General features: G+C 43.1%; 1 protein-coding gene across 4 annotated transcripts in view; it reads right to left on the reverse strand.

Annotated features, from left to right (window-relative positions):
- Window positions 1-21,659, reverse strand: part of sema6a (sema domain, transmembrane domain (TM), and cytoplasmic domain, (semaphorin) 6A) — an 83,337-nt gene extending 61,678 nt beyond the window's left edge. For all 4 annotated transcript variants that reach the window (XM_061260175.1, XM_061260173.1, XM_061260174.1 and 1 more), the window contains exon 1: window positions 21,270-21,659. The gene's annotated coding sequence lies outside the window, so the exon portion shown is untranslated. The remainder of the gene's footprint in view (window positions 1-21,269) is intronic.
- Between the last annotated feature and the right edge of the window lie 2,482 nt (window positions 21,660-24,141).

Raw genomic sequence — 24,141 nt, forward strand, 5'->3', positions numbered from 1 at the left:
ATAAAAACAGCAGCTTCCTCATTAGGTCCCAGAAAGAACACACTTTATCGGAGCGACTGAAAAAGTGTTGACTGTTCTTTGTTAATGTGGACCATAATCTCAAACGGCTGCTTCGTTTTTGGGTCAGCCTGCTGCACAGTGGCCTAAACGTGACCAAGCGATGGCATTTCAGAATGTATTTTCTTTGACATTTCAGCTACGCTTGGGACCATTTACCACGAAAGGCTTCCGCTTTTATTCCCCGGGTTGGAATCGTCATTCGTGCCTCTGCAGTCACCGCCCAGCTACCCACACCTACACAAGAGCAGCTCGCAGCCGAAACGTGTGAATTCTCCGGAAACACCCTCGCCCATGAGCCAGCGAGTATTTTCCGCATAAGCGGCCGCAGTCCTGGCGTTCAGACGAGAGGCGTATCGACCGGTAGACGTTGAGCACCCGGTACGTCCACGGGAGGAACTAAATCGTGGGTAACTTAAGGAAGCTTGTCTGACAAAGCCAATAGCGCCCGGCCAACGCACTCGTATTGCACAGGCTCGGCTTGGAAGTGCAATGTTGAGGCCACCGAGCCCAGCGCGTTCTCACGCAGGGCTGCTTTCCCAACCGAGCCGCCCAAAAGCCCAGTGACCATGAGATGCACTGTGCAGTCATCCAGCCACATTGCAGACATGATGCCAAGAACTGAGGCTCATCAAATTTTCTGTTTCGGGCCGATACCTCAGGCCTCTATGCGGCCTTGTGTGCATATAAAACTCATTTGACTCATTTATCGGAAATATTTTCAAGACAAATATTCAGATAAGGCGTATGGCAAACATATTTCTGCCATTATTATTCTGTTAATCGTTATGTCAATCAATTCCTTCTCTGGCTTTCAAACTTGTTTTCTATGGTTGTGGTAGCAGACGATGGCAATTATGTGCTCCTGCATACAAATACACTATTCTTCATTCAGCTGCTAAGCGCTTTCTTTCTCTTTGATTGTCAGACTATAAGCGAGCTAAAAAGTGTTGGATGGGTGCGAGTCAGCAGTTGTCAATCCTAACAGACGAGTCAGGGAATAATCAATTTTGAAGAAACCATTCTGAAGCAGGAATTCATTTGGAAGAGCCTGATGTTGGGTGTCTAACTCGGGTGTCTATATGACGACTTGAGAGAAAGGGAAATGACCTGCAATAAAGCTGATAATGCCAACTATCAATATTTCGTGAACAAAAAGTATAAAAAGGCTAAGAAATAGCTCTATTTTTCAAGGACTAGCCAATTGCCTTAGGGTGAGATATAGGAAACAATCCGGCCCCACACGGTACTATATTTACTAGTGTGTAAAGCGGAAAGTGATTTTACACAAAGGTTTGTGAGACTTTTAAAATCTTAGAGCAGTGACACTGCGGTCAAAGTATTACTTTTTCCCGGATTGATACCAGAACCTTCCACCAGGCCACCCTGTGCTTCAGCGTCAAGAGAGAAGCATAATACTACATCTTAACACAGCTGTCTGCATCAAAACCGTTCACAGCGCATTGCACATGTCATCAAAAAAGCAGGCAGGTCTGTCCCCAAACAACACTGAAAGCCACGAGGGATCGTGCGCACTCACAGCTGAACGTACTTAAATGCAACAAATCTAAGCAGTTGAACACCTGGGACCAGAGCTCTCCGCCCATTCGTCATGGATGTCTCTCAAAACCTCTCGGCTACAGCAAAAAAACAATGGAACAAACACTTATAACATTTAAGTTTATATCCATGTACAGAACACATCGCACGTACGGTATAAGTGCAGTGTGCTTACTGCTGAAACGGAATTCAACAGAAAAATGTATTATCTTGTGTGCTGTAGGACTAGTAGCTTAGGCCCTTTCCTGGGCTTTAGTCTCCGCTGCTTCCTTATCAGTTATATCTTTTGTAGAGAAATGGGAACGCATGAAAGATGAAAGTCCTATACACGCACTCCCTGGCTGGGCAATCAAGAGGGCCTACGCTGCACTGGGGCCCTATTCTTTCAATCGCTTGAGGCAGAAATTGGTTTTGTCAGTGCTATAACATTTCCAACAATAACTTTCAAATTGGATTTGAATGTGCTTTTTTTAATGTGCTCCCTGACACCCGCAGGAGTTCACAAACCACTAATCGATCAAACGGTGACAGTGTTCAGAGGGAGCCGAACGTCTTTTAAAGTGAGCTTAATCAAATACAGAGACATGCAGTTTCCTCGGTTGTAAAAATACAAACACCCAAGGGCCGAGGTAAGCGCGTTCGCAAAACATTTCATTCTTAGAAGGGAATGCCAACCAAACTGTGAAACAGAAATGTTTAAACAATACGCCTCCTCTTTAGCCATATTCATAATAAATATTACCTTTCATAAAATGTGACAGAAGATCATCTTTTAAAAACAAGATGGAATTGACAAAATGCAGGTTAACTAATAAACCTGTAAAAACTGTTTATTTTCAAAGTGAAATGTGTATCACGGCCAGCATCGATAATCGTATAATTGCTCGTTCCGTTGCGCGCGGTTATACTTCAAAAAGGCAGGTGGTAATTCCATAAAAAATGTAACCTTCAGAAAAATATAATTCTCACCAAAGAACAATCAATATTGAGAATGTTAAGGACCAGTGATGCTCATGATTCAGGAGCAATAATGACCTTTCGCCGTGGCTGAAGACACCCCGAGCGGAAGAATCAATACTTTGGTCCCGGCGTATTAGAGTGCTTTCTCCACTGGAAAGGCGACAACTTTATCATGCTTTGGTGTTTGAAGACAATGTCACTATGTAGTGGCCTTCTCAACTGTGCGATATCTCTTCAATATGAAAACAAAAAAGTTTTGAGAAAACGTCCTCTGTTTTGGTTGTTGCATTCGACAGTAAAAGAGAAAAACAGCTCACACATGGTTGGTTATGTGGGTCACTTATAACTTGGGGAGGCCAAAGACTGCCTGGATGTATCCCTGCTGCCAGCATTGAGCACTCCTTCATCCCCCTTTCCAGCCCCGCTTTGTTTTGCAAACCTAGTGGCCCCATTCCTGCTAACCCCCCCACACACCCTCCCCCCCCTCCTGCGCCTCCCCACCATGCTCCCCTTCTTTAACTCCCAGGCCACGTGATCCAAACCGACGCCTTTGTGAAGAAGCTTAACCAAAAGGGGCCAGTCTGTGCGACCAATTAGTCGAGCCCCATGGGGTGACATGGTCTGTCAATAGAACAAACCCCCCCCCCCCCCCCCAACACCTACTCACACCCCCAGCACCCAGAAAGACCACGCAAAACTTCCTTATAGTCTTTAAAGGGAATGTTCCAGATAGTCATCACACACTAGGAGAGCAGAAGTATAAGGGACCCTCACACACTGAGAAAGTGGCTTCTCTATTCCCAGAACAACACTGTTACACACTATCGCCGTGTCTCCCCCAACAGGGAGCACAACAAGGAAACAGCAGCGTCCACAGTATGAGTTTACCCATTTCCCCCTCTGCCTTTTCCGACCGCAGTACTTCCGTATGATTTAAGGTGCCTTTTTTCCTTCGTTAGCAACTGGGTTCAATCGCAGACTTTTAAAGGCTGTCTTTAGAATCAGTAATTTTCATAGGAGTCCATGGCTTGAAAATACAATCAAGTTTTCAGCAGACCTGGGTCAAATACGTAGTTGTTTAGGATTCAAATACTTCTTTGTGCTCAATTGACCTTGCCTGGTGCAATTAATCAACCAAGGAGTTTTCCATAGGTTTCAATACACCAGACAAGCTCAGGAAAGCATAGAAAAGTATCTGAACAATTATATATTTATATTAATACTGCCCCCTGCTAAAAGCAGGTGGAGGCTCTGCACATCTGATTATTCTAGAAGTTGGTTGCCATCGAATGTTTTGAGAAATAACTTCAAGTTCAGGTGAAAAGCTATACTTCTGAAGAACCCCTTATTAGAATGCAACCAGATTTTGTCAACATTACATAGCTATAGTTATGGGATTTAACTGTGGGTGTGAAGGCTCTGCTAAAACACAATTTAATGGAAGAATTACTGTATTTTGTAATAACACAACTTGAAAGAGAAGCTGTGCAGTGACTGTTGGCTCGGCAGCCAACCACAGTCTCTGAGCTGCTGATGGGATGAACAATCCCGCCATAATGCTGGATTCAGTCTGCTGGCTACCGATGCCATTTTAGCAGGAGAATTATAGCCCGGGAAGCAATGGACTGTGTTTGTCCCACTGGCCGCTTCATTAATTTGTTGCGCATTGCCTTCTCAACGGTGAAATCAATGACATCATCGCCGCTGTCAGCTTCCCAAATCCATTCGCTGTAATTGTGATCTGAGGCATTTAGCCTGCTGCTAAACCTTATAATGCCTGGATCCTGCATGACTCGTGATTTTCAATTTTCTTGAAAACGACAGAACCATTTGAGGAGATTGTGATGAAGCCTGCTTGGCACCTGTTTGACTTCAGCCAGCCACCTCTTCTCACAGGCTGCGCACGTTTGGCCACGGCCCATTTGCTGCAATCCAAATTCATACGCTCAGGCCTAATTAATGGAAATAATCTCTCCTGAAGATGACAGGGTAATACAAAAGCAGGGGGTCCTTCATTTACTGACAGGATCAGTTTGCTCTAATTAATCAGTCTTTTTGTAATGAATAACTAATCTAAGATAAACACATAAAGAGCAGCAGTGGTGTGTAGATTGTGCTCGAGCAGCATGTCAATACACACGCCCATATGGCCACGCCATCACTTCTACCGTTAAGGCACGAGAAAAAGCTATTTTTAAAAAGAAGGATTCACTCTCGCGAATGTTCTGTTTTCACACCTGAGAATTCTCCTTTGTGGACAGTCGTGGCGTTTTGCTCAAAGCGCATCCTTTCATGGTATGTCCTTCCTGCAGATAATGTCGCCCTATTCACCCATTCCGTCACAATGCAGAGGGTTTGTATGTGTGTAAGAGTGTGTGTGTGTGTGTGTGTGTGTGTGTGTTTGCATATATACACAAATGAACAGAGAAATTGACCTTGACTTCCTCATTCACACTCCAGCAGCATTGCTGAGGTTCTCTGTTGGCTGGGAGCAGGTTTCTGGAATATGGGACATATCTGAACATGAGGCCTCTCCACCAGAGCCCTCTCCCACTGTTCCACCGTTGGCACGGTGCTGCTAAGCTTGTACACCGGAAAGATGACAAAACACGCCACTCTCATAACATTCCCACCGCAAAGCACTGGGCGCCCAGGGAATTTGCGGGAGAAGAAGGATAATATATCTCACAGCGATACTTTCATATTACATAATGAGCAGATACCGGCTGTTAATAGTCTCACTCTCACCCATATTTTGTTCCTGATAATTGAGTATTTTCAGTCAATTCAGAAGAACATTACACAGTAGAGTGGTTTCGTGGGAAACAGACATGCTCGCAGATTAAGTTGCCTTTAGTGATATTGGTTCAGTAAGTCTTGACTTTCTAAGTGACTCCAAATATGGACACATTACGAGCTGTGTAAAATATCACCATAGGAACAGGTAATAGGTATAAACAGACAAGTTCTGCCAGGATCTTGCAGTAAGATCCCTGAGAAAAAATGCAAACAACTTTTTAAAGTGTCACAAATGTCAGAGTATGACATAGGTAAGACTGGCAAAGTGCCCCCCCGCCCCCCTCCCCCCCCCCCCCGCCCCCCCCCCCCTTCATACACACACAAATGAAACACATTCATCATTACTCGGATGACAACCTGATGCGGTCCATTTCACCTCTTGATAGAGCAAAGAAAACAAAAGTCTACAGCATTTACTTCACATCAATTTTGCATGTTTTTGTGGAGAGAAAGGTTAATTGGTGCAGCTGTGGGTATCTCTGAAAGGCATTGTCCTCACATTATAAGCATATTGCGCTTATCTTATCACAATATTCAGTGTTTAATTCAAAAATGACATCTTCAGCCTCGACTGCTAACTTCCAGGCAGGGCCCTTTGTCTCCAAGGTGTCAGGTACCGATTAGCGGTCCAGTCTTCCAAGGCTGAGGAAGTTCACGCCAGCCCTAAACAGACGTTGTCGGGCAAAGATTGCGAGCCAACCCAAACAGTCCGGGAGACAAGGTCCTGCTATCTGCGGTTTCCGGGGCCATCTCCTCTCTGCTGGCCAGGGATCAGCCTCTGTTCCTCTGGCCTTGGAGTGTGGCCTTTAGCCTAACGGCCAAGCCGATAAGGACCCGTCCCTCAGACACACACGGGCAGACAGACATTCTCATAGGGATATGCAAAGCCACCCTGATAGCGTTCATGCAGAGACAGATGAACAAATTCAACATTTTTGGGGTTTGCACGTTCTCCTTCTCGCTCTGAGAAGAATGAAGAAAAATGAGGGGAAACTAGCATTCTATCTTCAAGCCATTCCTCTCATTTTAGACCTGTCCAATTGCAACCAAGCCGTAAATTCAAATCAACAACACGCTGTCACGCATTGGAGGGAAGCCATCTGGTGCAACAGACTACCTTTCTTACGCACCTTTCTCTTTAATTCAAGACAAATTGCAGGGGGGGGGCCCCTGCAAATTAATTGGTTACTTTTGCATCTAAAATACACTTCCAGTTCTCTTAATGGGAGTACTTGCCATCATCTTGTAAGTCACTCCCCGAAAAGCCACATCTCCAGATTATTTTTTGATAGGTTGTTCATTAAAATCGGGGGATTTCACGTTTCTTGCCTGTTTACCAATAGCGGAATTGGCTTTAATGTTAACAAGAGATGTCAGTGGAGCCTGCTGTGTCCAGCATAATGAAGCCCGATCCCACTCTCTCGTCCCCCTGCTCGTTCGGCGAAGGGTCAATTAAGCTACCTAAATGCTAAACGCTGTCACATTCCATACAGGGGAGCACATTCAATGACCACTTTCATTAAAACCCGACTCGGCTTGAAAAACAAGTTCAGAACCGATTACCATATGAAAACTACAGAATAATTTATAACCTTGACAGATCTCCACTGGGCTCAAACTGTCTGCGCCGGAGCGGTGTTATTTGAAGTGTACAATGAGCGCTTGTGTCCCCCTCCGCTTCGTTCTCAGGGTTCGAGCACATTAACTTCACGGGGGCTCACACACATCTCCTCCACTGCCAACTGGGCCTATTGTGTGGGGCCTGCAATGGGCAGAGCTCGCATTTTTAACATTGTCTTGCACCTCCTGACCAGGGGAGGGGGGTTGAGCGTTGTGCCTAGCCAGAGCGATTTTTTCTCGATATTGTAAATACGCGAGACCCGACACTTTGATACATCTCGTTCAGAACCGTCGGTATTGACTGTAACCCCAGACAGGAAATATCACTTTGTTTGTACAATATGTAACATTTCTCCCATCTATTCATATGACCTGACTGGGCTGTAGGACCGGAGGATAAGTCATGGTGATGAACCTCCTGCTTACATCTACATCCTTTGGGAGGGGCGGAAATATAATCTACCAAATCCGGGATGAGTGCTATTGCATTACTCCATTATTCTATATAGTGCTATGTACATATGTATATATATCCCTATATACAGTGCAGTCCGCAAGTATTTGGACAGTGGCAATTCAATTCATGTTCTTTTGGCTCAGTACTCCAGCTAGATTAGATTTTAAATTAAATAATGAATATGCACACACAAGCACACACACACACACACAACCTCCAGAAAATGTAAAGCAGTCCAACAGCTGACCACGGGTGTTCAAGCATTTGATCCAATCCACAGTTGCCCCATCGAACACCAAACATGAGATACCCACCCAATATGACACCCAGTTAAGGCTCAACTCCTCTCTCATCTCCCCGCTGGGACATCTGACCCAGAGCACATGTCCATCGGACACCCGATCTGGCGTGATACCCAACCCATTCAGATAGCAGACCTATCAAACACCCAGCCTGTTACATACCACACCCAGCTCCCAAGCACCAGATCCACATAGATAATCCAGTGTGTTTCATACAAATGCAAAATACAGTGCAAGTAACCAAAAGGTACTGGTTGCCAATGAGTCTCTTTAATTAGGAACACAAATTTCATGCTTAATCGATTCTCATTTCGTTAATTCAGTTCCACCGGCAAAGCCCTGATGTCTGTGTTTAAAATATGATAAGCAGGGTGAGTCAGAATCCACTCTGGTTTGTCGTCAAGCCTGGATCTTGACTAAAATGATATGATTGAAAAAATACAATTAACTTGATCATTCACGTTCAGAGTGCTTTTCATTCAGACGCAAAGGTAACATGGGGCAATGCAAATGATACCCAGACCGACTAACAATGCCGGGTGTTATATTAAAATTCAACTCACCTGCTAATCACAAGTAATTATCTGGAGCGGTTTCAGAGAGTCTGCGCCTCTCAGCTGCCAGAGCTTCGAGGCTTGCTGGGAGAGAGGCAAGTAATGGGCCGCGAATCTAGGACAGACGAAACATTCACGTCTCCTACGACTGCGGTTTCGCCGTCGTTCGATAACCCGAAAAGTTGTAACCCGATGCGTCCACATCTGCGTGGATAAATGCCACCAGCTATAAAAGGCTCGGCAAATATTTTACTCCATCCCCCTGAAAATCAATATTTTGTTAATGTTTTGTTTTATTTTAATTCGCTCCGTCAAACAGGGGACTCGTAGTCATGTTGACGGTACGCACTCGCGGTCCGATGGGCCTGAAACTCTGTCGGCGTGTGAAATTTGGGCCGGTTGGGCCTCGGATGCGCTTCATTCATTTTTAATATCCATATCTTGTTGGGCCTTTATTTTAACTCTTCCCGTCGCCTTTTATCGTTCGCTGTCAAAACATCGGCTTTCGCATTACGTCAGCACCGCGGTGCCGTGAAGTTCGTAATCAGACACTAACGGGCGAAAAAGTGAGGTAGCGAGGCATTGTGTGCACCGCTCTTGCTCTATGGTTAATCTGTGCGGCAGACAATGCAAAGGCTGGAGCTGTGGTACCAGTTACTTTGCGGATGCAGTGGTGAAAATTACATGGCTACAGTAATTACTATCCCTGCCGCCTCGGGGGGGAGGCAATAAGCAGTCAAACGCTAAGTCATTGCTCATAATAATCTGGGTGGAGATCAGAAAAATTGCAGTACTCAGGTAATTGACCCCATCCTACCTGCTACTCTCAGCCAATCACAGATATATCTCACCTAGCCGAGGATATGGAGGGCCTTGAAGGATAGATTTAAAAATTTAAATTTAAAAAACGGCTAAGGGGCTCACTGTCAGACAACAAAGAGAGCCCAGCTCTTCATAACAATGGCTACAATTACGATACCTCTAACAGATACATTATTTTAGAGCTAGATATGGCTGGATGTCGTTTTTTGGATTCAATTTTTGTCATTCCTTGTTCTCGCTGCATTATCTATATAGAATTTCCTGAAGGGCTTTGTCAGCTGTCAGCGTGATAGTTTTTGTTAAGTGTAACGTTGAATGAGCCGCAGTTAAACAGTTTGTTCAGCTTAAAAAATAAATAAAAAATTCAAGAGATGAGGCAGGACCCATTAGGAAATCCACCCTGCTTTGATATCTAAAACCCTCACCAGCTTCTAACAACACGAAACAACAGCCACTTAAAATAATCTTTTGCGATTCATTTGTAAACGTCTCGCTAGTATCGCAGACTTCAATCTGGAATAACAAAGAGATGCAGTCAGGCTCCTACCTGTTAACTAATGAACTGAATGACTGCACTGTGGCGCCACTGCTGCTCAGAGGCTACCGGGCTTATCGGCTGCGCTGTGTGCAATCACGTTTGCCTAAGATAGCGTCTCTCCACGTTAGACATGTAGGGGAATTTGGCTAGTCCTGGACGACTCTACCTCGAAGAGGATAGTGGAGAGAACATAAATTCACAGCGCCCAGAGGGAAGCGAAGATCAAAGTCAGGTGGAGAAATGTTTCGGCAACAATACGGGAGGATCCTGCTCTTATGTAGGTCAGATGTTGAACAGAAGCTTCTCGTCTGGATATTGTTTCCTCTCTTCCTCTCTGGTTACTGTGCATTAGCTCACACAAACTAACGGGCTGCCAAGTAAACCGCAAGAGGGAAATGTAAGATGGCTGACTAATTAATTGCGAATGGTCATTTTTCCAAATCAACGAAATGCTTAGATGGACAGTTGCAGAGAAAGTGGTTTGTTATTTTTCGTCTGTTTTGGCTAGCATGGGGAAGAAATGAGAAAACATCCATCCTGATGGTGACTAGGGTAATGAGATTATTGCAAAGGTCAACGAATATGCTGACGGTATCAACTTTTCTAAACAGTGTTGCATGCACAATTTGGTCTTGTCATGCACAGCTCCTTGGCATTGCATCCATTATTTGCTGAAAATGACTGAGTATGGCCAAAAATAACAAACATACACTCTGTGAAACATAAAATGGATGAACGCGTACACAAATAATTACAGGGAATTATCTGCAATGATCTAGTGTGCGGTCAAGAGTTGCTAGTGTCTCTACAGCAGATGCTAAGCTGAAAGATACACTGGCGGAAACCACAAAGGCCTGCATTAAACCAGCCTGAACAGACGCAAACCTAGCAACTGGCAGGATTCTGCTCGAGTTCACAAATGGGCCCAGCTGTTGGTGTAATGCAAGACCACCAATATAGCACATGCCTTAGACAGAGGCTGCATACTACAAAAAGAAGAGATGGACACATCCTTCTTCTCTGACTTATTATAAGTATTCGCACTTCATTTCCATGTCAATTAAAAAACGCATTTAGAGCATTTCCCCCTGTGGTCGTCTCAAATGTTGCTTGATGCTACCAAAGGGGGCGTTTGATCTAACCTCTATACTGATAAAATAACAAATTACAGTTAAGCTATGACAGTAGTCATAGCTTAATTTGTAAGCTAAAGACAAAGTGCTGGCAAGAACAATTTGATTTTATCACCCTTGTAAGTCCACTTAAAGAGATACTGTCTTTTCTTGGCATCTCAACATTTTATGTGTCAAGATAAAGGCAGCAATAAACTTAAAAAGGCACGTGAAATGAGATCAAGAAAATGCATTGTGTTTTGTGCAGAGCAAAACAGAGAGCACATTGCACCCAAAACCACACTATGCACAACGCATTAACACATAGGTCAAAAACCCATTTCAAAGATATCACCTCATTATGTTTTTCTGTTTGTTCAAAATATCACCCAGCCCTGTGGCAGACTGATGTGTAATAAATAGTTCTGCCGTGCTATTTTTAACGTTAGCACTATGCTGCTAAAACTACAGCCACGCTAGCGTGCACTCTCCCAACCCGCAACGCGCGCAACTCGCATTTCAGCCTGTCATCACTCACAGACGGTCCGCGCTCACACTGCCTACCCCAGGGAGATGAAGCACTCGAAATATAGGAGTATGTGGAAAATAGTTAAACTATTGTTTCGGGAACCTGGTTAGGGAGAACGGTAGCATCTGCTACGATTTAAACACGGCTCTCCAGCGGAGCTCAGTCCCCGCGTTGTGAAATATGACCAACGCATTGCGATGCTCCTCGGAGAGCGATGCTAAGTGCTACCATCCCGCTGGTCCGCTGCGCGACCGAGCCGAACACTGGGGCCTTGTGGTCGCCACGGCGTTGCGAGGCGCACAACGCCACATGGCTGCAATTCGGCTCATTAGCGACATAATAAATGTACACAAAGTGGTATTATTGTTGGACATTCTTGCTGACAGAAACGCTTAAGATGAAATCCCGAAAGCTTCGCACGCACTTCCTCATTAAACCGAGATGTGAAACACCAGCTTCTGGGGTCAGTGACACAGTAACTCTTACAAATGATTTTATCGTTATTGGCTAACATTTTTAATATTATATCATGTTTTCTTTGTACTAGAAAAAGAGCAACGTCAGGTCTGTAGTAGCCTTGCATCGGCGAGAGCACGGAGCTATGACAATCCCACAAAACCTGACTTTAGTGCAATATGCATACATATGATACATTCAATATCAATGGAAGTGAGACAAGGGCTTTCTGACTTTTGACATTATTAAACAAGACAGTTTCAGAACAGAAGCAGCAACCCCATCTCCCCTGTATATTTAAACGTGATTGAAACTACAAAAAGGGAGCACCTCCGAGATCCTGCTCCATCTCTCCATCTCCCCTGTATCGCTTTTCAATGACAAAAACGCATCAGCCCGGACGGATGAAAGACAGGAACGCCGTCTCTCCAGGCCCGCCTCACCTCACCCACGAGCACTCACCTGCATCTGGGAACGCCGGCAAAGTGATGTCACCGAACCCCACAATCATATCACTTCAAAGACTTTTAAAAAATGGCCCGGATCAGTCCAAACAGAAGCACTTTCGCCCCTTTGTGACTCTGCGGTGAGATCCCGCTGGAGGAAAAGGTCATGCCGTCGACGGAAGGCAGGATCTGAATCATCTAGGCTAGGGTTTCAGCCCCACGGCCTTCACAATGACGAGGTTCTTTACTTAATCGAGCCGCTGCATATGAAAGTCCCGTGATTACAGCGCTAACCTCCAACACTGAAAACGTTCGCCCTCAATACACCAGCAAAGTTTACATGAATGAGGCACAGCGAGAATTCAGCCTCAGCTACCGCGCATCGAAAATAATACCTGCTATTACCCGGGAAGCCAGGAAGTAACACAACAAGCGGCATCTTGGAGGAATTCTGCAACTCCTCTGGATTTTGAAAGCACAACAGGAAATTGAAAAACATGAATTGAACTGAGGAGAATGAATGGCGTTTTTTTTTTTTTTTTCTCCGCTGCTGATTAATGTGAGAACAACGTGATGAAAATAAATGCTACTATCAGCTGAAACCTTAAATGGTGCGGTCGATAAAAGTTAATGCCTTTCTTTCAGATACGGTCTTCACAAGAACCTGGAAAACTAGAAACTCAAGAAGACCAGTGGAGACGGCAGAATAAGCAGAAGATTCAATAGTATATCTGGGGAAAAAAAGGCTTTTAATCTAACGGCGAAATTGCAACCTTCAATAAGATGCCAGCACGCCGTCTACGTATAATATATGTGCATCATTCTCCAGTCCAATTTCTCAAATAATCACTACGACTGAATCAGCTTTCCTTTCCGTTCAATATTTTGGCAACAGGCAAAATGTCAACTGGGGAGATGGGCCTGGCTTTGATTCATGCTGCACGGCTGGTTGGCTACATTGGATTAGACTGGAGCGATGATCCAAGTGTTCTACCTATTTGTGGCTCCCTCTCTCTCCCCCCTCCGTGTCTAATAAGCCTCTCGGTGGGGGAGGCCTCTCCAAGCCCACGCCCAGCACGGGGGGCGGCTCCGAGCGAGGCCTCACGTCCTCCCCAGCCCTCCGCCACGCACCCCAACGCCGTCTCGGCCCGTGAAACTATGGCAACGGAATAAGAAGGCAGCCTCCATGATTAATAGATGAGAATCGCAGCGCCAATCTCTGTAGGCCAGAGATGGGGGACAGATTCAGCCCCTTGCTCTCCCCGAGCTGGTGGCCGGGGGGTCTCCGACTAATACGTCATATCGTAATGCCCCCCCCCCCCCCCCCCTCCCCCACTATATCGCGTTCACACAATGCACAAAAACATGAAACCCTGTCTTACTGGGGGCCCTTACCATGATGCGCCCCGGCAAACAGCCTATAGGCTTGCAACACCACACTCAACTTGGAATTATAAGGCTCTATCTGTGTTCTGAGTGGTTTCGAGATGTTGAGCTTCAAGTGAATGGGCTCCAAGCAGATACAACCTTTTTAATGTAGATTTCTTTCACTTTTAAACTGTATTTCTGTCTAAAACTTCACACAAACATATATTTAGTGCCCTATGTACAACGTACTTAAGCCACTAGCTCATTTTTGTCAACAATGTCAGTTGGAAGGTCTTGACTGAGAGAATGTTCTCTGTCTCCCTGCGGAGACCCTGCCCCTACCCTAATCCAGCTATCGATTCCCCTTCACCCATACTCCTTTCACCCCCGTTTCCTCTAAGTAGAAATTGCACGCATAAAAAATGGACGTAAGGTGAAGAAAAGGCATTTAGAAAGGGCCGTCTGCAGGTGACCTGTGAAACACAGCACCGCCGCTGGAAATTCAATTACGCTTGCAGTGACGCAATTTAATAAAGAGACTTTCAGAACATGGGCTAGGTGGTGAGTATCAGAGCACGTACACTCACTGAGCACTTTATTAGGTATTTATCAGACCTTTCTTTTTAGTCGTTTGTCTTCTGCTGCCATAGCCTATCCACTTAGAGGTTTGATGCGTTGTGTGTTCAGAGATGCTCTTTTGCGTGCTGTAATGTGTGGTTATTTGCATTTTGTCATTAACAAGGCGATTTTGCCTGCAAAACCTGCTGCTCACCTGATGTTTTTTGTTTTTCGCACCATTCTCTGCAAACTCTAGAGATCATCATTCCACAATCAAACTCACAATCAAAATCACATTTCTTCCCCGCTCTGACATTTGGTCTGAAAAACAGTTGAACCTCTTGACCATGTCTGTATGCGTTTATAAATTTAGGTGCTGCCACAGGATTGGCTGATTAAATATTTGCATTAATAAGAGTGTACTGTAGTGTACTGGTCTACCTAATAAAGAGCTCACTGAGTGTATGTGCACTGTAGTGCATGTTTAAATTCAGCAGCCACTGAGCAAACGCCTACTGAAAGAACACATTCAGGGGTTCTGGCTAAAGTCATACTGGCCAGTTCCAAAACCTGGCCACTCCTTCATGCTCCCTTCCAGCATATACTCAGACTCACTGGAGATTCCCGTTTTAATTACAATTTTTTGCACACTTCGGCACAACAATTTTCTGCACAATTAGCTGTTGTTAAGGAACCGGCTATTTTCTCCAGAAGCCACACGGTATCCATCGCTGGAATTCCACACACTGATAATGGCATTGAACGGACAGACACATGATCTTCCAGTCGATATTGCTTGATTATTTTATTGCTCGAAATCTCAATATTAGATTTGCCAAACAAACCCTCTGTCAGAGGCTGCGTATGAGAAATGTCCGCAGTCATCAGTCTTGAAATAAAACCACCCGCAGTCATTCTGTCTCAATAGAACAAATGGACATTTTACAATCCATATTAGATTAGTACTACCAATACATAAACTTTTCTTCACAATATTTTGATTCCTAATCAATACTATACCAAAAACTTCAAATATGAATAACTAAGAATAACGCTACATGTGTAGAAACATCACACACACACACACACACACATACACACCCGCACGCACACACACACACACACACACACACACACACACACACAGACATGCTTGTATATAGCCATTAACCTTATCTTTAGCCACCAGAAGCTCCCAATGACTTTTTAAATGGTTTTATTCTCCTTCAGCCAATGCCTGGCAACACCGTCAAGACATTATTTAAATCAAGACTGTATTTTCCTAGCCAAATCTGTCAACATCTTCACACTGGATATCATAGAGCCCCATATGCTGCCTGCTGTCAGTGGGTGAAATTATTTATTATTAATGTGCATCAACGGAAGTAACTCCATAGATTCTTATTTACAATGCCATTCCAAACGCATTTCATACACAACTTATTCGCCAAGATACTCTACACCAGATCAAACAACACTACTGGCCTGGCCTATTTGTCACAACTATATTATTTATTTGTAATGACAGTAGAAAGCAATCCCAGAGTGATACTTCACTCATATAACACAACGGTGAAGGTGTACCACCAAATGTGTGAGACACATTTCTGCACAAAAAAATAAAACATATTAGATATTAAATTGCTTAGATGTTAGCTTTTTTTCGTCTTTTTTTTGCCTTTAAATGCACCGAAAGAAATGTAATGCTTCTTCTACAAGGAAGATTCTGGACACCCTAGAGAGCTTCTGGCCAAGGTGCTACCCTGATAAAATATTAATAAATCTGCTTGTGTCTCTGGCTATTTACCCAATAGCATTTGTAGAACATGAATAATCATCATATTTATGTCTGTAAATATGGTAGCATGCTGAATGTAAATGAAAGCTGGGACTAGCCACTAGCCACGTCTCAGTTCCCTTTATCTGAACCACCACTATGCACACATGAACACATAAATCCATATGCATGCATACAGATAAGCTTCAACAAGCTGATTTTATTATAAAAACACATTCAACCATCAAGTCTTAAATTTTTTCAAAGAATTATTAACTCTTAATAAAGAAGAGCTTACACCCTGTAAGATAATGAATATGTGATTCGGACATACACAAGTGAACATTCAAATGCTAATGCAGTAACAATCACTTGGGTTAATTGAAAGCAACAGAGGTCTAGAACACTGAATTAGAATTTTGAAGAAAAAAAAAACATTCCAGAAAAACCTACTCTTTGAAGGGTTAATTTTTTAAATTCGCAGACTCTCCTGGCTGGAAAATTCCCGAGCGGAGAGAGGGGAACGATCTTGAACCTCGTTAGTGCGTGTAGTCCGATGCACACTGTGCGGCTGACTTGAGAGCTTTTGTCTCTCTCAGTCCCTGGTTGCTACACCACTCCAATTTTGCTAAATTATGTGAATTTCATGGGCCTCTGGAAAGAGACAAGACACGGGAGTTTTGACTTCTCGGAAGTGTGTTCATCAAAGAACCCGAGGCACTTCACAGAAAGAGCATGGGCATCCTCCCCTGTGTTCCTTGTGCCCTGGCCAAATTCCAGACCTCGCTCTCTCAATCTGGCCACCTAATCCTCCCTTAATGTTGATTGGCAATATAAACCCTTGTACCCCACCCCCACCTTAACTCCCCTGGCTGCCGCTACAAAAGAGAAATGAGTTCTCAGTTGACCTACTTTGTTAAATAAGAGTAAACAAAAGTAATTAACTACCACCCGGGCATCTTGTCTTGGCGCAAGCAAATTCATATTACAATTATCAAATAAATACACAGAAATATAATAATAAACTTAAAAATAACAGTGGCAAAAACGGAACGTTACTGTGAATGATGATTTTGTTCAGGGTAGATGGCAGCAGCTAGCACTGTGCAATATTTGGACAAAAGTCTTTCTTCCTGGCAACGCTTTTCGTCTTACTGAGAAAGCCAGCATCTGTGTGCCTAGCTCAACACTTCAAATAGTTCACATGCAATGAAATTATCACTTGTGCCACACACTACCAAGTACTCTAAGACGTGTTCTGGTCATTGATTTCTTTCTCCCTGTCCAACGAAATTGGAATAAAAATTGGAGTGCTCCATTTAATTAGTGAAAAGGTCCATTTAATTAAAATGCGCCCTTCGATTACACCACCATCAGCTGTTGACGTTAGCTAGCTGCGGTATATATCATTGTAACATTCCTTGTTGGTGCCTTATCTAATTGGCTTGCTACTTTTCCTCTCTATAAACTGTGCTGCTTGCCTACTCTCAAACGAAAAAATATGGATCAAAAAGATATTAGGGAAATTCCCTTTTGGGGATATCTAGGAATTCAGTCCAGAAAGAAATGAACAAAACAATGCCATCGGTGACACTCGGGTTATTCAAAACATACCGGACAATTCCAGTATATATTCAGCATTAATGCAAGGCCCCATAGCTTGTCCTTAACTAGCTTTGCGAAAGAGAGGGGGCTGAGCCCTTTTCCTCTATCTGCACCCCTCCATCCTTCTCATTTTTCTCAACATTGTGTTGCATAGATACAGCAGATAGGCGCATAAGTCGCGAGGCTCATCTGGTATTGCACCGGTAAGGGTAATCAGAGAGTTGTTATGTTATGTCAATACAAAGCTCTGTTGACTGATTGGCACAATGCGCTTGGCAGCAACACGAGGTCGACACACAATTGTGTTGAATGCGCGGAATGCGTTCGCACCATTACTTTGCGACTGAAGTAACGACACGAGTTGCTCACATTTTACTCTGAAAAATGTGTTATTCACTGAAAACATATGACTGGAGGAGAGTAATACACGTACAAACCATAGTCAAACATAACGAGGAAATCAGATAGGATTTAAGAAGACTTCATGGGAAAGCCTCAATATTGTGCTGTAGACTTGCCCGAATGAATGTTAACAATGCCAATGGGATATTGTGGCCTTTGCCCGTAGTGCACTACAAACTAAAATGTAGGAAACGAAACAGAAAAAGAAACCAGGCCCCTTTCATGTTGCAATACCTTTGATTGTCTGTTTGTATTTGCATTTCTCGTACATAAAATTACATCACATGCAGAGATTCATAATAACGTAGAATAATAAACAGTGCACAAATATGCAAATATCTCTGGCGTATTGGCATTATTTATTAAAACAATGATTAAAACTGACTCACTTAGCCTAATTGAGCATGATTCATTTGAACATAGGCTACCTATTTATCAATTATTCAGACTGTGCAAATCCGAGCGACCTTGACAGAGAAATGTAAACACAGCACAGAGCAGCCACCCCCAATACACCAGTGTGACAAATTCACATCAGTCACACACAACGGAAGCCTTATTGCCATTGTTGCAAACTGCAGATCAAATGCTCCACAGCGCGTCGCTCCAAACAGCAACGCCACAAAGCATACTGATGTTCCGGTGTCGTCTGCTCTTAATGCCGTGATGAAGAACGTCATTTCACAAACGGAAATCACAAAGAGTAAGAGCAGTCCACTTCCTATTCGGGAGTCAACAGCGCCATCGCCGTTTGGTGTGTTTTTGTGGCTTGTGTATTATTCGATAATTATTCAGAGCACATACTGACTCTCTAAGAAGCATCAGCTGTTATAAGGTTTTCTGCACTCTTATCAAATCTGTCACACCAAATCCAAGATTGTTTTCAAGAAGATAGTGTGGCCATTTTGTGCTTAGTTGTTCTTTGTGCATTTCTGTGGACTCAAAATATACATTTTCTATCCTATTTGAATCTTTCTCACAACAATATTGCTAAGTACAAATATCAAAGCATAAAAGTAATGAACAAACAAATCTCTGTTTATGTAACTATGAAAGGGTTTGCATAATTTAACACAATCTTTGCTCAAATGCATATTCTGAGAAGGCTGTCGTATGTGCTAATTTCTTCCAGAAGTTAGTTAATCAAGAAATGTATTTACAAGCCAACTGCCTTAAACCTGTATATTATGAATCATTATTGTATGAATTCTAATTGCACTGCAAGTTAAACCTGTTTAATGCATATTGCATGGTATTACTTTTATGGGTAAACATTTACAGGGTAATTGGAAGAAAAGCAAAATTAACACAAATTATCACAGGTTGGAATCAGTTTGGGAGGAACCAAGCTGCCAGTTTGGCACAAGTGTGTGCCTGCTGGCTGTTAACTGCTGTGAGGCACTGAAATATGGTGTCAAAGATCACTGCCATATGGCAATGTAACAGTGTGGTTTTCTTTAACCTTTCAGTACAGAGGCGATGCAATGCGGTGCCTGAACGACAGTCCTACACTAAAAGACCACACTGTCTCCTCAGACCGAGAATTTTCTCATCATGCAACATACAACCGCTGTTGCGGCTCAGTGGGTTCTACAGGGGAAGCGACCACCGCCAGCGCAGACCCGGGCTCCCCAGCCCCTCGGCCCTGAATGACGCCTGCGTGGACGCGGGCTTCCAGAAATGAACTAGTTCCTTACATCACTGTGCAGTACATTTGCATATATTTATATCGACTCGTATCTTTGCAAAGAAGGATTGCAGGTGTGCACGTCTTGTTTTGTATACAAGTGAAATCATAACGGGCATGTATGGCTTCACAATTTTCCTTTCATGTTTGTAAACATTTGACCTCATCTCCACCCATTATTTTCAGCCACACCCACAGTTAAGGCATGTGGTTCAGTTTGACCGGAAGACATAGATTGTAAGTTTAAACAGATTTTATTTTGGTTTATATTTAGCTTACACGTATTACATGTCAGTCAATTGTCACTCTTTATCGTTATTGAAACAATGCCACTATTGTAGGGACTTATGTTCCCGTTGAAACAGTTTCCCATAAGCTGTCTTAATTTTCCATTTGTGTCCAGTTCTGTGGGTGCGTGCGCGCGCGCGCGCGTTTGTGTGCGTGTGTTGTCCCTACCCATCTACTTGGACATTGAAAGGATAATGACCGGTAACTTATCGTTTTTAAAATGCAACCACTGTGACAAGCATACGCTGTTATTCACATCACTAAACATGTGGGTCCAGGATTTTCTTTCAATGTTCAGTACTGATAAATATATACAAAACAGTACATTTAGTAATATCGAGGTAAAACACTAAAATAACCAATCTTAATCGTGTGCCTTGATGACCATCATACAGTTCAGTAAGTGCAGAAAAGGTTAAATTCACACACAACTGTATATCATTGTTTAATTTTTACAAACAAGTGCTATTTCTTTACATAACATAGGCTCGTGCTTCTAACTACGCGGAAATGCTAACGTGCTTACAATTCTAAAGAGACGCTGAACGTCTTCACGTATTTCAACACCGCGGATATTTATCATGGATATTTCCAAAATCTTTTCAAATTTCAGACGGGCATGGACAGAAACAACAGTGCCGATGGACAGTATCACAGATGCTCTTTCAGAGGTCCGCGGTCTAAACCCCTCTGCCGGCTGTTTGTCTTCTCAGACGTGAGAATGTTATCTTTTCAATTGTGTTACCAACCAGGGCCCCAGGAATCGAGCAACCGTGGGCTCTAAGCTATGCACAAGTGTTCGCTGGAATTCTCTGCTGAGCTATTATTGTACACAAGGAATAAAGTGATTAATTAGATCGGCAGTGCCCTGTTAAAGATATCTGGAAACACAATTTCCCTTTCCATTTTTTTCCGTGAAGGAATTGTAATTGCGCCCTCAAAACAACATTTTAAAGAGTCTCCGGCCGTAATGTATTGTGTACGTTCAGTTTAGAAGGGCTGTGTGATTGAAAAGTCTTTTCACTGTAAGTGAGTCGAGACGCAACAGAGATTCACACAATCCAAACAAAATTATAGGCTACTTGATACTTATTAACAACAAAGGCGTTGTGTGCATTTTAGCTTTCAGACAAAGAAATTCAATGTGACATGTTTTCACGATTAATTTGAAGGTGTATGTTATTTCGAGCAGAAGATGTCGCAAGCCTGGAAACTTTGATTTAAGAAAAGGCTGGGTACCGTTACAAAGCAGAAGTTAGTTGTGCACTTATTGTTAAGCCAATCAGAGGCACGGCACATGTACGTTAAACTAAAGAGTCTCAGGAGCGCATGCAAAGTAACTTCAGAGAAATCCACAAATAGCGTACTCTACCTTCAGATCATGAATGGACAGCGCTCGGGAATAGGAGGAACAGCACCAGGTCTTCTGTTAGTAATCCATTTATGATGCTGTTTGTGGCAGTTCTAATACGAGTAGCAATTTCAATGAATGTTCAGCGAAATATGCGTAGGGGTACTTTTGGAGATCTCCGAAGAATATGCGCGTTTCCCTTACTGACCGTGCCTGCACGCACTTTTGCTCTTCGTATGGAAAAAATCCATGTGGAATCCACTTAAAGCCCAATTCTTAATAAATCCTTTCACAGAACCGAGATGGTGTCCAAGAACTAACAATGGAGCGTCCCGAACCATTCGCAGCTACCGAACACAGTTCTCCCACAAAAGCTGCTAGTCATCCTATTTGGAGATGAAGCCTTCTTACTAGTGCACAGCGATCCCAGCTGTCACTCGCTACATACAGGGAGGAGCTAAGCTCAAGACTGGAGCGTGATGGTGTGGAATTGGATCTTTTGTTTCATAGGGAGCATCTGAACGAGCTACTGTATTTTCAGAAATCTCCAGTCGATCATTTGCTTTTTTAACCAGAAGTATAATTAAAAGACGGACAAACTCAATTGAATGCGAGACTAGTCAAACTTGCCGTATGGTGCGTTTATATAGGTTAATATATTCTATTTTTTGTAGTATGTTTTCAGAGAAAGTACACTAACATCGCTGAGTTAGACTACCATGTCCATGGACGGAGTGGTTTGATTCTACTCTCATGGTTGTTGCTATGACTGATGAAGGCAGTCGCAATTTCTTTTGAGTCTCTCCACGAAGAACAAAAACAAACGGGACGAAGCCAGTTCAAAGCTTTTCTTTGTCGAAAGGAAACCCTACTCCGGTGGTCCCATCTTCTCCAGACACAGGGTTTATAATCGCCCTTAATTCTGATCCTTATAATAGCCAATCGGTTCAAAAAATAAATAGAAAGCAAATCCTCTCAAAGTTGCTGTTAGTAATTTGTTTGATTTTATTCGCACATATACGAATAAAATATGCAGCGAATATGCAGTTCTAAGCGTATTCGCTCACACAGTATGGCGAGCTACGATTGTCTCATCGGGCGAGGTTTCAGGTGCTAGAATAGATGTAGGTTATTATTGTACGTGTTTTCATATCCACCTAGGGAAGATTTAAACGCAGCTCAACTTCTCCAGTATGGTTAGTTATAGCTTCATGAATTAACATTTATGTTTATCAAGTACACACCCCGTCTGATTTACTCGCCGGACGGATAGCTGTATTTTGAGCCGCCCCACTACTGGCCACGCTGTTGTTTATTTGCGTCCCGTTCTGACACTCTCCCCCTACCATTACAGTATGTCATTACACTTCTCCTGCGTGAACATTGATCACAAAGTATCTATGAGCTACCTTTTTCCCAAAGGACCGCACTAAAGGGGATTTAGAAAATGAAATTATTTAAACAGTAAATTGATACCACTGCGGATTTAACTTCAACAGCTCTTAATAAAACCTTATTATGTTGAAATAAGCTGATTATTTCAATCGAAATGACTGTAAATTAAACTCAGAAGCTTTTCAGCAACTGAATCAAACATCATTAGCCATATTACCGGTAAGGATGTAGTGCCTTCAATTAGAAGTTCACCTGCATATTATGCATGTATGGATGGTTATCAAACCCATAACGATTAACTGAAACGCAGCTATAAATGTTGATTCCCAAGTCAAATATCTGTCTAACAACTGTGGGAATTAAAGAAACCAATTATTTTCAAATACCTTACAAAAACATTGGATTGATATTTCTGTGTATATTCGCTGTATATAAAACCGGGAAAACTCAATAATAGAATTTTCACAAACAATTAAACAAGGAAACACTTCTCGAATATGTGTTAACAAAAGAGAGAGAATAGAGTTGGAAGTATGCTGCACCTTCTCCAAATGTTTTACACCTTTTTTTGACAGATTTCTCATCCTTATAACAAATAGCATTTATCTATCACAAGCATATAATAAAACGTGCCAATAATGTAATGCGATTTGCTAATTTTTCTTTACCCCAATCTAAAATTCATGACCAAGATTGTAGGTCCTTTGCATTGCTGCAATATTGTTTGTCAGTTTGAAAGGCCTAACAGTATGCAGAGTGGAAGCAGCCTCTTCTCACTCTGTAATCAACCAGCTGCGCTACAACAGCTCCTCTGCTGGCAGACTGCACATCTAATGCAGTTTATAATGCTGGCAGCGGCAGGTCGCTGGCACCTAGAGGCGCAGATTTCGAATAAACTTGTAAAATATATTTGGTAAAAGATATGTGGAAAATATGTCCAAGCTGATCACCAAGACTGGACTGTATTTTTTTATATAGCGCTTTTGTCCAAAGCGCTTTACAATTAATGCGTCTCATTCGCTCATTCATTCACTCATTCACACACACACACACACTCACACACCAATGGCGATTGGCTGCCTTGCAAGGCACCAACCGGTACGTTGGGAGCAATTGAGGGTTAGGTGTCTTGCTCAGGGACACTTTGACACGCCCATGGCGGGGGATCAAACGGGCAACTTTACGACTGCCAGATGACTGCTTTGACCTTGTGAGCTAATGTCGAGGAACGTGAACACCCACAAACCTAAGTCGCGGTGGTTGGCCAAAGGTCATTCCCGGAAAACTGTTGGAAGTAGTCATTCTTCACCACCCTCCAAACCCCTAATTTAGAATTTCGAACCCCCTCCACAAAACCTGAATTCCTGTCGGCGCCTAATAGGCCTGATAAGTGACTGAAATGGGTATCACAGGCCGTGGCACACCCCTGGGAGGACAGAGGAGCTGGACACAGGGAAATACAAAAATTATGGTATTCATCAGTGTTTACTGGCTTTGA

Source organism: Conger conger, chromosome 11 (assembly GCF_963514075.1).
Source record: "Conger conger chromosome 11, fConCon1.1, whole genome shotgun sequence".
Lineage (NCBI taxonomy): Eukaryota > Metazoa > Chordata > Actinopteri > Anguilliformes > Congridae > Conger > Conger conger.